Source organism: Ornithodoros turicata, chromosome 1 (assembly GCF_037126465.1).
Source record: "Ornithodoros turicata isolate Travis chromosome 1, ASM3712646v1, whole genome shotgun sequence".
Taxonomy (NCBI): domain Eukaryota; kingdom Metazoa; phylum Arthropoda; class Arachnida; order Ixodida; family Argasidae; genus Ornithodoros; species Ornithodoros turicata.
In genome coordinates this window covers 13,160,832-13,176,850 of record NC_088201.1, presented here as the reverse complement: position 1 = coordinate 13,176,850, position 16,019 = coordinate 13,160,832, and the positions used below count along the sequence as shown (strand labels likewise).

At 45.4% G+C, this 16,019-nt stretch overlaps 2 long non-coding RNA genes and 2 pseudogenes across 3 annotated transcripts; 2 read left to right on the top strand and 2 right to left on the bottom strand.

Annotated features, from left to right (window-relative positions):
• Positions 1-2,102: 2,102 nt before the first annotated feature.
• LOC135397186 (uncharacterized) lies at positions 2,103-3,336 on the bottom strand. Of its 2 annotated transcripts, XR_010423608.1 has the most exons (6): positions 3,248-3,336; positions 3,084-3,119; positions 2,936-3,026; positions 2,812-2,875; positions 2,501-2,730; positions 2,103-2,424 (listed from the first exon to the last, which is right to left on the bottom strand). It is a non-coding gene; the product is annotated as an uncharacterized LOC135397186 (long non-coding RNA). The 2 variants fall into 2 exon arrangements; XR_010423607.1 differs by having other exon boundaries at positions 2,501-2,875.
• A 4,872-nt stretch (positions 3,337-8,208) lies between these two features.
• On the bottom strand, positions 8,209-8,809 carry LOC135397181 (uncharacterized). Its single transcript, XR_010423606.1, has 2 exons — positions 8,721-8,809; positions 8,209-8,652 (listed from the first exon to the last, which is right to left on the bottom strand). It is a non-coding gene; the product is annotated as an uncharacterized LOC135397181 (long non-coding RNA).
• Positions 8,810-9,637: 828 nt separating this feature from the next.
• LOC135374750 (brain tumor protein-like) lies at positions 9,638-10,406 on the top strand (annotated as a pseudogene).
• A 6-nt stretch (positions 10,407-10,412) lies between these two features.
• Positions 10,413-13,811, top strand: LOC135373975 (B-box type zinc finger protein ncl-1-like; annotated as a pseudogene).
• Positions 13,812-16,019: the final 2,208 nt, after the last annotated feature.

Sequence of the window (16,019 nt, the reverse complement as noted above, 5' to 3'; positions counted from 1 at the left end):
GGCTTCATTAAAATTGTCATCGGGTCGCTTGATCTTCCTTCTGTAAACTTGTATCTGGGAGATCAGGAGCCGGTATTTCGAGCAGACTGCTCTAGTTACCCAGTACAGCAGTCGAATATCAGCTCCTGACCTCGGGCTTCATTCTTGACACAGTCCATAGTTGAGTGGAACTGCAGCAAGCATGCGGACAAGTGGGTAAAACAAACGACAGGAGACCTGGAGCTCCTATCGTTTATGTTTTAACCCACTTGTCTGTGTTCCTTGCTACAGTTCCACTCAAGTACGCACTTCAACCAACTACCCCGCTTCAACCCACCTGTTTGACACAGTAACCAAATTGCTCGGTCTTCTTTCTATAAAGTTGTAACCAGAAGTTCAGAACGAAAACCTCAGGTGAGGAACCGATATTTCGAACAGACGGTTTTTCAAGTGACTTAGTGTACAGTCGAAATATGGGCTCGTGACCTGAGGCTTCAGTCTTGACACAGTCACCGGATTGCTCTGTCTTCCCTATGTAAACTTGTAACTGGGAATTCAGAAAGAATCCTTAGGACAGTAGCCGATATTTCGAACAGACGGTTCTTCCAGTGATTCAGTGTACAGTCGAAATATCAGCTCTTGACTTGAGGCTTCATGCTGATTACACGGTCACCAGATCGATCGGTCTTCCTTCGGCACACTTGTATAGTAATCCCAGCTGAGATTTTGCAAAGATTACAGCACAGTGTGGGGGAATGTCAAAGGGAAGAGTGTATGAATGGTGCAAATAGTTTGGCGAACGACGGCTTATAGTGACGAATGAACCACATGGATACGTACGTCGAACTGTAGTCACGCCAGTGAGCATAAAAGCCCATGAGCAAGACATCCTCGAGAACCAGCGAGTAGCAGTTCGGGACATCGCGGCTCAGCGTAATATTATAGTGTCGGCAGTGTGGAGACAATCATTCACGAGCACTTACTGTTCCGCAAAGTCTGTGCAAGATGGGTTCCGAGACACTTGTGATCAGAAGAGAGCGCGCATGGCAGTCTCTGAGCAGCTGCTGAACCGTTTCAATCCCAGGGGTAGGAATTTTTGCAATCGATCATCACGCGCGATGACACCAGGATGCACCATTTCACCCCAGACACCAAAATGCATGGAATGGCGACACAAGGCTTCCCCGCAGCCAAAGAAAAGCAAGATGCTGCCGTCTGCTGGGGAATCCATGAGAACTTCAGGGACATATAGGGTGTCATTCATGTGGACAGCTTGGAGCAAGGAGTCAGGATTAATGCCCGTATTACTCCACGTTGATAAAGTGTGCCGTTCGAAACGCAATTCGCAAGAAAAGGCCTGGGATATTGTCCAGAGGGGTCATTCTTCTACATGACAATGCCCGGACTCACACGGCGAATTTGACGATAGCAATCCTGGCCGAAAAGCGCTGGAAGGATTTGCCCCGTGCCCCTTACAGCCCAAATTTAGCACCAAGCGATTACCATTTCTTTGGGCCCCTCAAAGAGCACCTTGAAGGAAAGACGTTCCACATAGATGAAGCCCTCCAAAAAGATGTCCTGCAGTGGTTACGACAGCAGCCCACTTCTTTCTACATCGAGGAGTTGTCAAAGCGATGATAGCGGTGTCTAGATGGGAATGAGGAAATACTGACGTAGTTTGGTGCTTCCCAAATTTTTCATTGCCTCTAAAGATGAAAAGTCTCGGACAATCTTGAACGACCCTCGTATATCATTTACAGGCCATCGCCCTCTCCAGGAACGCCTTGACAGTATGTCATGAAATGATGGCTCCTGTGTACGCACTGTTCTGGAAGGGCTATCTAGCAACAATACGTTAACAAAACTTTTATGCGTGCATTGCAAATAACATCCGCGCACGTCCCAAGGAAGTCCATAGTACGTCAATGACGACCTTTTACGGACCTCTAGTGGACCTTTTTCCCGTGCCTTAGCCAGGCTTACTGGCGTTCTCTGAACATTACATCAACACCGCACAGCAGTGCGTATCAGTGGCACAAACAAGCAACATTAGATCAAACACTTTATTTCGTATGAAACTGAGCGTCATCGCATCGTATTACCTCACCAGGAATGATATCACAGCGTAACATGACCAGCATTTTTTTCGCATTATTATTGAGAACTTACATGTCTTTGAAAACATGATGTCCATGAACACACACAGCATCGGTCCACAAGGGGAAAAACTTAAAGGTATATGCCCGCAATGTCCAAAGTGCGACGCTGAAACATATGTTGAAGCACTGGCATAACCGACGACCATGCTGCACTGTGTTTCGTACAACTGGAGATTTGCGATGTGTCCAGCTTGCCTTTCGTGCGCAAAAATTAACGCTATCCAACTTCGGCTATATTCACTTTTCGCCACGGACTCCCTTCCCTGCCGCGTCATGTGAGCTTAACCTGCAAGAAATGTAATTTCAAAAACACTGCTACAGCAAAATGTCACTGTGAAGTACGCATCGACGTATACGCATACCTTTAGACACAGCGCCTATGGTTGCGGTCTGCAGTAGCCTAGCATTCTCCCTATCAACAGCCCTATTGCCTGCGAAGACGGGAAACGCATGGATAACCACGTAGTAGGAACGTGAATGCCTCGCACATTCACTACGTACCTTCAAAACGGGTAAAATCTTGAAAATGACGCGGGCGACGCCACTTGGAGATCCATAATTCACATTCATCCGCTACGACGTTTCCACACATCTGTAAAAGAGTCAACAAGGTGCGACACATTGTACTTCCCTGCAAATTCTTTATTAAAATCACTCAGCATTTTTTACATACAGTGGCACAGCCGTAAAGCCGTGGAGCACATGACGAAGTTGCACGGGTGAAGCGTATGCCCAATCTGTTTCGCAGTAAACACAAGTCACTGAAGAGCTCTGAAACGCACTTCAGCGTAACTTACCTGATGTCTTCCAACATTTCTGTGACCTTCCCACGTCGTGAGTGTGCTGTCCCAACCGCGTTGTTCACCGCAATGAATACGTCGAAAGTATCTGAAATTCATAGATTAGACATTAGTAACGGGGCCACTGACGATGTTGCATCTTCACCTTGAAAAGTGCTGGTAGGGTCACGAGTACACTTAGCTGAAAGATAAAGCATAAGGTAATAGGAATCAAAAGGGTAATAATCACACTGCTAGCATAAAGTAATAGAACCCACACGCTAGGAATAATACCAAACAAAAGTTGCACGAATCGTACATAGAACTAACCTTTAATCTAAGAAATCGCAAGGCTTCTGGACCTATCTTCCAGGGTGCACACATAAAAGCACCCCTAGGCAACACTAGTAGGGCATAAAAACACATTAACAGCAGTCCAGGGCACCAGAGCAACGACGGAACGCGAGACAACGGGAGCCAGAAAAAGGCGTGCGAACGCAAGCAAATGGAAATGGCAAGCGAAATGGACGCCGCCCGCAGCGCAGAAACGGCAGGAAGGCCACCTGCCCGCCAGGCCATGCCCCAGCACCCAGGCGCTCCTCAGAAGAGTAGCAAGCCATACCGTCTGGCTGACCACTCTAAACCCATAATAAGGAAGGAAGGAATGTAGCAAGGGAATGGAAAGTCGCGCGAAGACGGGACCAACGCTATCGGAAAGAGGACGTTTCCCTCTTCAAAAACACATCTCAATCACCTTCCTACGCCAGCAAGAACCCGATATCGAAAAAAATGCCCCAGGCCCATGTATCAGAGAACCGCCGTTGCCACGGTGTTCTAACTCGAGAACCGAGAGGGATAGAAAGATGCGGCAAGTTTCTACGCGTTTCCCATGTCGAGTGCGTGTGCCCATTAAAAGGAAGTCGGATCCGCCGTGGGCTTCAAGCCTGAAGACAGGGACAAAAATCGGTGAACGGTGGTCGGTGTCAGGAATTTCGAGAATGACGTCTTAACCACTGGAAATCGACGGCTGGTCACAATTGGAAAGTTGTAGAGCAGGGAACAGAGCACGCGCACACAAAATTTCGACTAAATCGGACATCGGGTAATCGACTTACGACACCGAAAAGTGGGAAGCGTTTCAGGGTGGCTCTAGCCAGCCTCGCAGCTCGTCATATGCTCTTAAGCCGATATCGGGAGAACGGAACATCGCGCGCCTGCGGGACAAACGCTGTTGGAAAGAGCACATTGAGACCTTCATAACGAAGGCAAACATGACCATGTGGCAGCAACGGGAAGGCTTTTTTTTTTGGGGGGGGGGGGAAGCCGCTAGTCCCATGTATTGGGAGGAGTGAACGCGGAATCTTTCTAACTCGAGAACTGCTAAATTTAGAGAGACGCGGTGAATTTTATCACGTGCTCCGCATCGAGAACAGTGGGTTCTCCAAGTATGAACCCTGTCCGAGGCGAACTTCTTTCCAACAAGGGCACTGAAGTTCGGAAAAACGAATTTTACTAACGCGTCTCCGCCTACGAGTTCGAAACCACTACAGATCAGTTCCTGTGTGATTTGCGAGATCACACAGCTAATCCAGGCCCGTTCGGACCTGAATTTTGGTCTCGATCCAACTGTCCGGGCGGGATTTACAAGACTTTAAAGGTGTCAGAAGCACCGACGGTTGACTAGAATTTTCAAATATCTGGACAACCGCCAGGATTTCTCACAAGCCGCAAGGTGCACGCGTAGGGGGATGGAAGGGAAATTCGTCACAAGGAAACAGCATCCCGATATCGCCGCTGCAGGCCAAGATATTAGACACGGGAACCCATCGCGAAACACCGCGATGTCACTCTGATGGGGTTAAACCATCACTGGATGGCTAAAAGACGCCGCGGTATCAACCGCCACCTCAAGTGGCATGTGCAGTGCTCACTTGGAATCTCTATGCATATCTGATCTATTCTGACCGATGATGTCACTACGGTGCCGTAGGGGACCTGGGCACATTCTTCTTATTTGTCCATGCTACCAACCTTCCCGAACCGCGCTCTCTCAGATCCTTAGTCAGTTGGAATTTCACCCTTTCTATCTCTATGAAAATTGCTTGGCCTCTGGTGAAATCCAGCCCATCAACACTCTGTGATGAGAGCTTTTTTGGTCTTTTTAGACACGTCAGGACTTCGATCCTTATCGTGAAGGGGCACATTTCATCGCATTTTATGCCAGTGGGCTCGGGTATCCACACTAGCGACGAAACTCCTCATTATTAACCTTAGAAATAAAGTTGTTGTTTTATTGATACTCTCGGCCAATTCCTTCAATTGGTTTCGCATTCTTTGAACTGGTGCAGTGTGTACAAAACATGTTGGATTACATTAAATCAAGTGGAAATCAGCGTTTAGCATTTATATCCAATAAGCCAATTCATTGAATTGCTTCTTTATTCCGTGGGTACGGTCTTCGCCACACAACATAGTGGAACATGATGTCGCCAAGGTATAGGTTCTCTTCAAAAACCCTGATTCTGTCAGTGAGGAACTTGTACCTGACGGCTACATAATGAACGAATTGACTGTCTGATTTGTCTTTGGATCTCGTTGGAATTGTGGCGACAATTCAATGATGTTATGTCTTCTCGTTCCGGCAGGGAAACACATCTGGAGATGTAGTTGTGTGTGTTCCGTTCTACATGGAGATATTGCAAGAGATATCGAGGTCTTCTCGGCCTTCCTAACTACCTTTATTAGCACTACAATAAAAGGAAACAGAAGCTAGATACTGTGGTACATCTGCTAAGCTCGGACCATGTCGGGAGTTTCTTTGTAAATTCAGATGAATAATTTTTGTGTGTTGCCACTTCGGTAACACGGATAAAAATTAGTGTCACTGTTTTAGTTTCTTGCTGCACGCTGTTGAACGTTATCATAAGGATACAAAAATATAATGAGCATCGAAAGTATGTTTGTATTCTACTTCTAAATCAACATCCGATTGGGACGCCATTTCGAAGTCCTAGCGATATCATTAAAATACATCCTGGCTAGACAACGCTAGGACGTTTCGAATGACGTCTTATTTACATCATTGGGACATTTTTCGCGGATCAGGACTTCGGGATCTTTTCAGGACGTCCGTGGGACATCGGTGGTTTACTGGGTTTGGATTCAAAATCGGAGATAACACTTCGATGAACGCCAAAAGGGGTGCATGGAGCAAGAAAGGCTGTGAGCCACTGGACTATCTATCCAGAGTGGTCGCGAGAACTCGGGAACGCAGGCGAAAGAGATGCCGATAGTTTATTTACATCTATCATTGTGCGGGAGGATTGGAAAAGTCGAGGAAGGCGTTGAAGATGAATATTTCAGAATTCATCCTATTTACTTTCGAAAACTGTTCCCTGCTAATATAACGACAACACTAATGCTGACACTGGATGTTGATGGTTTCCTCCTATGATTTTTTCCTTCTACCGCAAGAAATGGTCAATGGTAGGCGGCCTGGACATCGAAGCAAGACCAGACGCCCCTTTAGATACAATGCTCTTCGATAAACAACCAGAGCTCTGGTTGTTTACCGAAGAGCATAGTATTTATAAGGGGGGTCAACTGTGAGCGCTGTGTCATTACTGTGGACGATCAGCCCCAATGAAAACCTTGCACGAATCGCAAAGATCCGGCTATGATGAGGGTTCCGGGTTTTCGGGGTATATTTCTTTGCACATTCGGGAGGGCGTTTATTTTGTATTGGGAATTTCGTTTATTTTGTACAAGTTGCAACTGAGTTAACCTCATTAAAGAACCTTCATTAAATGACCACCATTAAAGAATGAGAAGCGGCCTTGCAAAAACTCTTACTGTTACGCGTTAGAAATTGCGGACAATGACGCGCCATGTTAGTGCGTAAGTTTCAACAACTAGCTACCCCTGTGTCATATTGTCCAATTTGAGAAGGAGGGAAAGCACGATTGACAGAAAAGGGGAAAGAAAAGCCTTAGGGACTTTTCGTTTCAAGTAGCTCTGGGAAATGTTCAAAATGGCCTCAAAATATCCTAATGTCGAGTAGACTCACTACATGCTCACTACATATCCACAGATCTCGATGTTTAGTACGAGAAGGATACTTCGCGTATTGTTAAGTTAGACACGTACTCATTGGTTAAAAGTCACCCTCCCTTGTTGCGGGGGCTCGTAACACGCGGTGTTAGTCCCAATCCCGACACAAACGGAAATTAACACCCCCAACCATAAATCCGGGAATCTCTTTTCTTGTCGATCTCTCGGACACTCAGTCGAACCCGCAAAAGCGGGAAGTTTTTCAGATAAATCCGTATTGCTTCAAATTTAATTCTATGACCCAAAACCCTACCTGTGATATATGCATACCTCATAAAACTAAATACTACGTCGCCTTTCCAGGGTGACGCAGCAGAGAGTCGGTTGCCTGGTGGCTTGACTCCTCTCTCGGTCTGTCCTGGAACGTCGCGTTCCGTCCAGAGCAGCCTCAATGCGAATACTACCATCAGCTCCAAGTGCGGCAGCTGCCAGGACGTCTCCATATTTCCAAAGGTTGCTGTCATATTATACTAACCATGGTAGTGGGGATGAGTTCGAGGAGCTAGCGACTAATTCGACTGCGTAGTAAACCATGCAGTCTCGAAGATAACGCACAGTGAGCATAGCAGCGCACGTTGTGTCGGCGACGAATTCGACAAATTTCGGGCCCGTAAACGCTTTTGATATTTATGCTGCGGGGAAGTATTATTCCCTTACAAAAATGGCTGTTGACCATTTGTTTCCATTCTACAGAACTTAGTCAACAGAGAGCACAGAGATTCAGTAGATTTTCTATTAGCCTTGTGTTTACCTGAGATATTGATTTTATGTTGACTTATGGAACTTTAAGTCTTGTTGACAATTACACAGGAAGGTAACAGGTCTTTCTGTAGACTCTCCATATACTTTACACAAATTTCATGTGACCTTCATGTGTAAGTCTTGTTATACGTGATCTCAATTTCTCTGTTGACTTTGTTGTGACTCAGCTATCAATGAGTCGGCGTCACCCACGAAACTACCTTCGTTCTTTTTTAAAAGGCTCGGCGACCGTTACGTGAGGCACTCGGTATATTCTTCTTAATCGAGGAAGATACATGATTTACTGAAGCAAGATTAACGCCATCCCCGAATGATGTGAAGACTTTTTGTGGACTTTCTGTGACTTGAGCGAAGTTGAATTTCTCCGTTCTATTGTTCACTCAATCGCAACTGGCACACGAAATGAAGTACTGCAAAACTATATATGTATCTATTTTATTCCGAAAATACATACCTTAAAAGTGGTATCCAGTGTCGACACAATCATACAAAACATCCCGCGCACACAGTAGCGAAGTATTCCACACGTACACATGCTTTATGCCACACAATGTCGCGTGGCACAATAGACAGTCAATGACGGGTTGCGGTCTGAGTTCTTCTGGTGACCCACGATAACGGTGGACTTCAAAATTCACTGAATTTCGGCGAAAGCGATGTCTCTGAAGCGCTGGAGAGAAATGTGTCTGAATAGGGCGTTCAATCGCAAATTAGTAATGTTCAAACACAAGTGAGTAAAACCGAGTAGAATGGTCATAGCAACAACAAATTTGGTTCACAATCAACACCGGCCACGAACTGATACTTGTACACTTACCTGACGGGACGGAAAACTGCTGCCGCCGCTCGAAACATACAAAACCCTACAGCACAACAGTCATGGTATGAATACAAGTGATGCTTGATCACACACTTCTATCACACAGCTTACCTCTTACGACGCAAATCATATCCTTCTTTGTTCTGTAATTGACGAGCGAACGCTGAAAGCCTGAGACAATTGAAACATGTTGCAACCGTCCCAACGACATTCCGATGATGCTAATGGCGATGGCTCCTTCGTGATGAGGCGAGGGCGAGGCACTGAGGCGCAGAATCAAAATGTGCAGCAAACCTGTCGCATGCGCATGATCCTCATGTGGTCGTATAAGTTGGAAATATATTGTGTAGTGAACTGAAGTAAAGTAATACGAGGAACCGTCTTTTCAAAGACATCGAAAATGTATTTTGTGTTTTTGATATGTAGTTAAAAGGTGGCAAAGTTGCGTTCAAGCTGCTACATTTAAGTATAAGGTCAGACCCAAATACCGTTTTGTTTAGAGAGCCGATAACACGGACCTCTCCACCTCCCAGGAGTTGTGTACACCCCACATGGTTTTTCACAACACACCCAGAAATTGCTGATATTACCCAGCTTGTCTCCCAATGAATAGAGCAGTATGCCTCTATATACATATACCCCTCCCCCTCCCTATGGGATGCTCGGTGCCCTTTTGAGGTCGACCTCTGTGAACATTACTGTCCGATAATGCAGTAATTAATAATACGGAATTCATCTATGTAAAAAAAAAAAAAAACGATTGAAATAAGCACTTGCTACATAGGCGCATAGAAAGTCCACAAACTCTCAACAGCGACATCTATATACCTTGTCCACAGAAGGTACACATAACGTAGTTCAAGAGATTGTAAAAATGATGTCAATAGCAATTCCTGTTGACTTGATCAACAAGAAGTTAAAGTCAACACACTGTCAAGACAGGAAACAAGAAGTCCACAAGAAGTCTGCAGAAAGAAAAAATCCATTTTCATAAGGGTTAGGCGCTCTTGTCACATGCCGTCGGCGTCATGGAACGGAACGGGCACTTCGATGTTGTTTCGTGCGATGCTTTGTGGCTCAACGGACCAAAGGTTCAAAATATAACATGTGATTCGCAGGTACTCAACTGTCTACACACCTTCTGCAAATTGTGCCTGGAAAGACAACAGACAAGCACCGACACGTTGAATTGCCCTATGTGTTTACAGGAGACAACATTACCAGCCGAAGGCATTGCCGGACTCTTCTCAAACTATGCCACATCAATCATCCTCAAGACCTTGGTGCTCGATCGTTCATGTCTCACATGCACTGCTTGCAAACACACAGCTGTTCCTGCAGTTGCACGCTGCCTTGATTGCATCCACTACATATGTTTCAATTGTGTAATGGCACACCAATTCATGCATTGACTTCAAACCCACCGGGTTCTCACATTGGTGAGATACAGATCTATCCAAACAACCTTACAAAAATTACCAAGCGACACGTTGTTTTCGCCACAAAAATGAGTCTATTCAGTTCATCTGCAGGACCTGCGACATTTCTGTTTGCCACGAGTGCGCAGCGCTTGAACACCCTATGGACATGCACGACCTCATGGCTCTTGTCGATGTGAGACACAAGCTCAACGAAGATCTCTCATTCGTCATCAGCAGCACTAAAAAGAAGGCCAACAACCTCCTGAGCTCTGCGACCAGCATAGAAACAACTTTGAGCCTGTTATACATCCAGTACCGCGAGGCTCAGGCTGATATTTGCAGCTCCTTCGAATCCTGGAACGAGACGACACTGTAACAGAGCATGCAAGAAATTCTAATAGACCTGCAAAACACCTACAATAAAAAACTTCTGTTCATGGAGCGCCTGGGAAAGAAAGTGCAAGAGAGCTTATGCAAGATCATCAAAGTTTGCGTCACTGCCGAAAGGCTAGCAATCTTCTCCTCTACAAACAACGAATTACTAGCATTTCAACAACTGCTGGGTACAGATTTCCAGGAAATAATGACCTTCAACCCCGAGACATACTTGCAGAGCATGGACCAGGTGTTCGTGCCAAACGTCACCGCCTTGCAAATGAGCATCCGAAATTCCTTGTCGCGTACCCAGGAGCGCTCCGAAGTCGGGCTGCGTGAACCGTTCTCACAACCCGATATCAAGGCCCCTACCATCGACAGTTCTTCCAGCAGATATTCACAAACTCCTCTTGGAACGAACAACGCATCATCGAGCACATCGTTAATGCGTGAGCGCACCAACTGCAGTGGTGCAAGTTGCGGTACTAGCAATGACCCGTGTTCTTATGCAGAAAAATGGTCCACAGTACCAAACCCAATATTTCCCTACGTGCCTCACCTTTCGGAGCCCAGTGTTAGTCTGCTGCGCAGTTGATACGCCTTGGTAACGTCCTGCAAAACAAGTCCCCAATAAAGCGCCATAAAATTTTCTACCACAGCAAGTTCGGAGAGTTCGGCGTCATGGAGGGTCAGTTCACGGAACCGTCTGGAGTGGCTGTTAACGCTCAAGGCGACATCATCATAGCAGACACCAACCGCCATCGTATCCAGGTATTCGACAGAGGCTGTAGATTCAAATTACGCTTCGGAGAGTGCGGCAGGAGAGACGGCCAATTGCATTATCCGAACCGCGTTTTTGTCGTTCGCACTTTCGGCCACATTATAGTGACCGAACGATCTCCAAGGCACCAGGTTCAAGTTTTCAACCAGTACGGACACTTCCTCCGAAAGTCTGGTTCCTCAGTCTTGGAGCATCCGCGTGCAGTCACTGTCGACAGCAAACGACGAATCATCGTCGTTGAATGCAAAGTGGTGCGCGTTATCATCTTCGACCTTTGGGGGAACATCTTGCGTCAGTTCAGCTGTTCCGAGCACCTCGAGTTCCCCAACGGCGTCGCAGCGAATGACAAGGAGGAAATTTTTATCTCCGACAATGGAGCTCATTGTGTGAAGGTGTTCTCCTACGAAGGTGCACTCCTCCGGCTCATTGGTGGAGCTGGGGTAACCAACTATCCCATAGCTGTGTGCATCAACAAAAATGGTCATCTGGTCGTATCGGACAATCACCACTATTTCCACATCACTGTGTTTACGCAAGATGGTCATCTCGTGAGCGCCTTCGAAAGCCACGTGAAGCACGCACAGTGCTACGACGTTTCCCTCACCCACGACAACTCCGTTATACTCGCTAGCAAGGACTGTGAACCAGTGGCGTATCTAGGGTGTGGCAGGTGTGGACAGGTGCCATGGGCGCCAGGTGAACAGGGGCGCCATTATGTGGTCGGGAGTGAATGTGCCAGGTCGGGCACTCAACCTGGCACATTCATAAATGATCTAAAGCACCCGCTATTAGAGAGGTTGTAGTGTGAAACCTAGTGCGGACCACACGAAAACGCATCCCCAAGGACATCGTGTTAACCATGTTGCCATGGGCGCACCTAGCTCTAGATACGCCACTGCTGTGAACTCTACATTTATCGCTATGACCACTCATTGTTCTGAAGGTTTCATCACTCTAAAGGTTTCCGACGATGCTTGTATTTGTGGCATTTCTCTGTTTGTGGCACTCATTTCTGTTGATACACCCTCGGTTGTGCACGTTTGGGATTGGTATACGCAGGGAATAAATGAATAAATTTGAATTGCCCTCTCAATTGCTCTCCGTGGTCTCCGTGTTGTGTTTGTCCATAGATGGAATCCGCCTCGGCTCGTTTGCTTATCTGTTAAATAATTGTCCCCTTGTTAACCAGAAATTCAGTTTCGAAAACAATTATTGTGCTTCTCAGTTCTGTTGAGTGTCGGCCATCAAAGTGCAGCGAAAGAAAAAGAAAATTCGTATTTTGAAACATTCTTGAATTCAAGATATCTTCCATCTTCATAGGCGCTTTTGTAGTGTGGACAACTACTTTTCAGCTTTCTTGCAGTTAGTGCTTACGCTTATGGATAAACGGTAATAAAGACTGGCTGGGCTAGCTTCAGGTTCCACACGCCACACGTACATGGTTCGTTGACTAGTAACTCCTTTGGTTCAACGGGTTCATGGTTGTTCACCGGATACACAATGACAGTGATGAAAAATCATGTAATAAAAACATGGTTATGTGCTCCCATCCACCACTAATTCAGAGGCAGTAAAGGTGTTGTCAAGAGCGCGAAAATAAAGAAAAAGGGATCATTCGTATACCTTTTCCTTCTGTTTATCCCGCTGAAAGGAATAGTTAAAATTATCACCAAAGCAAAGTAGCTTTTGAATGGTTAAAAAGCAAGCAACCTAAGACAAACTCGTGACTGAAGGGGCGCACAAGTAAGGTAACAGATTTCTTGCTGACACGCATCTTCTTTGCTTCAGTACTCTCCAGTTGATTTCTTTACATGGCCTGGTGGGAGAGGGTTCGACGCGATAAGTGGATGCGACGCCATTTATATGACTTAGCTATAATATTCGAGCAATGTACCACTCATAACGAGAGACTGCCATACATTGCCTCACAACTTCCTCAGCTTTTATGGGACACTCTCTCCTGGGTCTAATCACTATGACGTCCTTTGTGCCACTAAATGGGGTGTCATCTCCTCATAATTCAATAGGTGTGGAGTAGGGATGCAATAAGTGATAATTGAAATGCAATACGTTGTGAGCATGAAGGAGGCGCAACTATACTGCGTGGCTCCAATGAGCACTGGACATCATGAATAATAATGGCCTCATTCGGATTGTACTTCACCCCGGCGACGAAACTCCCAAGCCATCATCCCGTAATAAAGTTGTTGTTGTTACTTCAGAAGAGAGGGGTGTTCTTCTTCTGTTTCAAAAGAGTGACTTTCTGTTTCATTCACCCCTTCATCTTCGTTTTTCCTTTTTGGCTATAGCCGTGACGATGCCCACTAGTACGTGTCCTGCAGCGGCAAGTCTATCTCAACATAACCCCCCCCCCTCCTCCCGCGCTTTCGGTATACAAGGTGCTCGTGCAGGCCATTACGTGGAACGATTAAATCATGTCAGTTACGGTAAGTCATCCCGATTTAAGAGGCCTCCATATTTTTCTAACTAACCCTCTCTTTCCAACTCTCTAGGTCTCACCGATTTGCAATTGTATGTCTCAAAATCTTTTTGTCTTCTACGAAAGAATGGGGAAAAGACGGAGGATGGGTTTTTCCCACCCACCGAGCTGTCGACCTGCCATAACCCTAACCCTTTCCCTTTAAAGACCATGCCAACGAAAGAAGAGCAATCTCGGTTCGAAATATCGGCGGCTCTCGTCCTAAGCACGCAGACACGCTTTGTCATGTGATACTATTCTGCATTTTGTATTTGTGATTTGGATGACACTATACGAGGCACACAAACTGGTTCCTTTATTCACGTTCGGAGTTCAGATACTTTTATTGCTTTGTACAGAATCACATTAGAACATGCTGCATGCTTTGCATAAATATGGGCGTTCAGTCTTCGTGGTGTCTCCACTGGCTAGGTTGTCAACGAGCGGAACTCTGCCACGTGCGCCGACCTTTGGATTATGATTTGGATTGTTGATGCTGATTTGCGATGTTGGATGCTACGCAAAATAGATTCTCATCAAGTACACTCTAAATCGTTTCACACCTTTAAAGGTGTAAAATAGGTGTATTAACAAAGATCACACCCGTTTCACACCCTACAACTTTGTTTTGGAAGTTCCTGAGGGTGTAACAATGGTGTACTACGCCCCCAGGTGAAATATGGTGATAAGTGTGTCGCCTGGGTGTAGAAAGGGAGTATGTTTATTTTCGTTCACATGAACAAAAGTAAATATATACAACAACAGGGAACAGGAAGTTACATTACAAAAGTGCATGGCCTGGATTTACAGCACGTCTACCATCTACAGATTTAGATCTGTTGAGATAGTGCCTAAATTTCTTAAAACACGTTGCTCCTCATTGCGAGACAGAACAAATACTTGATAGTGCTCATCATACTCAACTGTAGTTAATGTTTGTATAAGAAAGATGGTATCAGAGTTAATAACATATATGCCTGTAATAACACGGGTAAGTCCTCCTCGGAATATTCTTTGGCAACAACACAGCCAACAGCAAATGTGTTATCATTATCAACTGCACTTTTCACATAGAGTATACATTCTGCGTGAATATCACGGTCATGAATAAAACTCTGAATTGCTTCTGGGGCATGTTGAAGTATTATCTCCTTGGAACCATCAGTAGATGTGGCATTTCTGATGAAGGGCTGCAACCACACATACATTTGATAAAATTGATGTCTTCTTGCTAATGCAAGGGTTATGTTTTAAAATGTCGAGTTTTTCTAGCAACATCTTTAAAATGCTAGTGTTTCCCTTCGAAACGCGTACAACCATACAGATAGGAGAGGACCAAACATCCCGATGAGTCGCGGATAATGAACAACGTAATGCATTTTACAGGGGTTAGGTATTTGTGGGTACAGCATTGCAAAGCCTTGAAGAAACGAATAAATGCAACGTTCTAAGTAATGAACATGCATATGGGGAAGGTGCTTGCTCATGAGAAGGTCTACAATTTCACGAAAAGCTATGTACACCTGCCATGCTTCATTGCCATGCACAGCTGCCATGCCATACATGATTGTCTGAATGTCGGCTGTGCATGTTTGCACACATATTTAATCACCTTGATGTGCATACATATATGGACCTCAATGTGATTATACGCAATATGCTGGTAATTGTGAATACACAGTTACCACAGCATATTGCCACAAACCCAGCAGTTTTATTCGGCGTTACACCCTTTACACCCCAATTGCCATGAGGGTGTTAAAATACACCTTAAAAGGTGTGCGCCATGAACATTTTGATTTACACCCTTTAAGGTGTAAAACGATTTAGAGTGTAAAGTGCGTTTCGCCATTTATGTGACGGAGAGTACAGTATACAGTATTTCCAGCAGGAATTTCTAGCACTAGATTTTGTCCTAGCTGGGATTGCAACATTGGTGATACATTGTACCAGATGGAACTCAGATCCTTCTGTCTCTGTTACTGCGACAATCCCCACTCCTTCCTGCTGTCCTCTCTCCACCTGTCCACACCTGGACGCCGCTCATGGTCACAGTTGCTTCGGGGCGCTAATAGGGAGCAAAAGAGTTATTCCTAGCAACAAAGAGACAATTACTGTTATGGACAACAGCCACGTCCTTATTTGCCTTTCCGTTGTACTTGAAACTTCTACAAGGGTTCAACAGCTATCAATATGGGCCATAGCTAAGATCAGTTCTTTCACCAGCACCTGACAACTAATATGGAAAGCATTACTTCGTAGGACAAATTCTGTACGATGGAAGTTGATGTTCTGAGGCTGGAACACAGAAGAAAGGACAACATAACACATAAGCCTAAGAATAATGAATAATG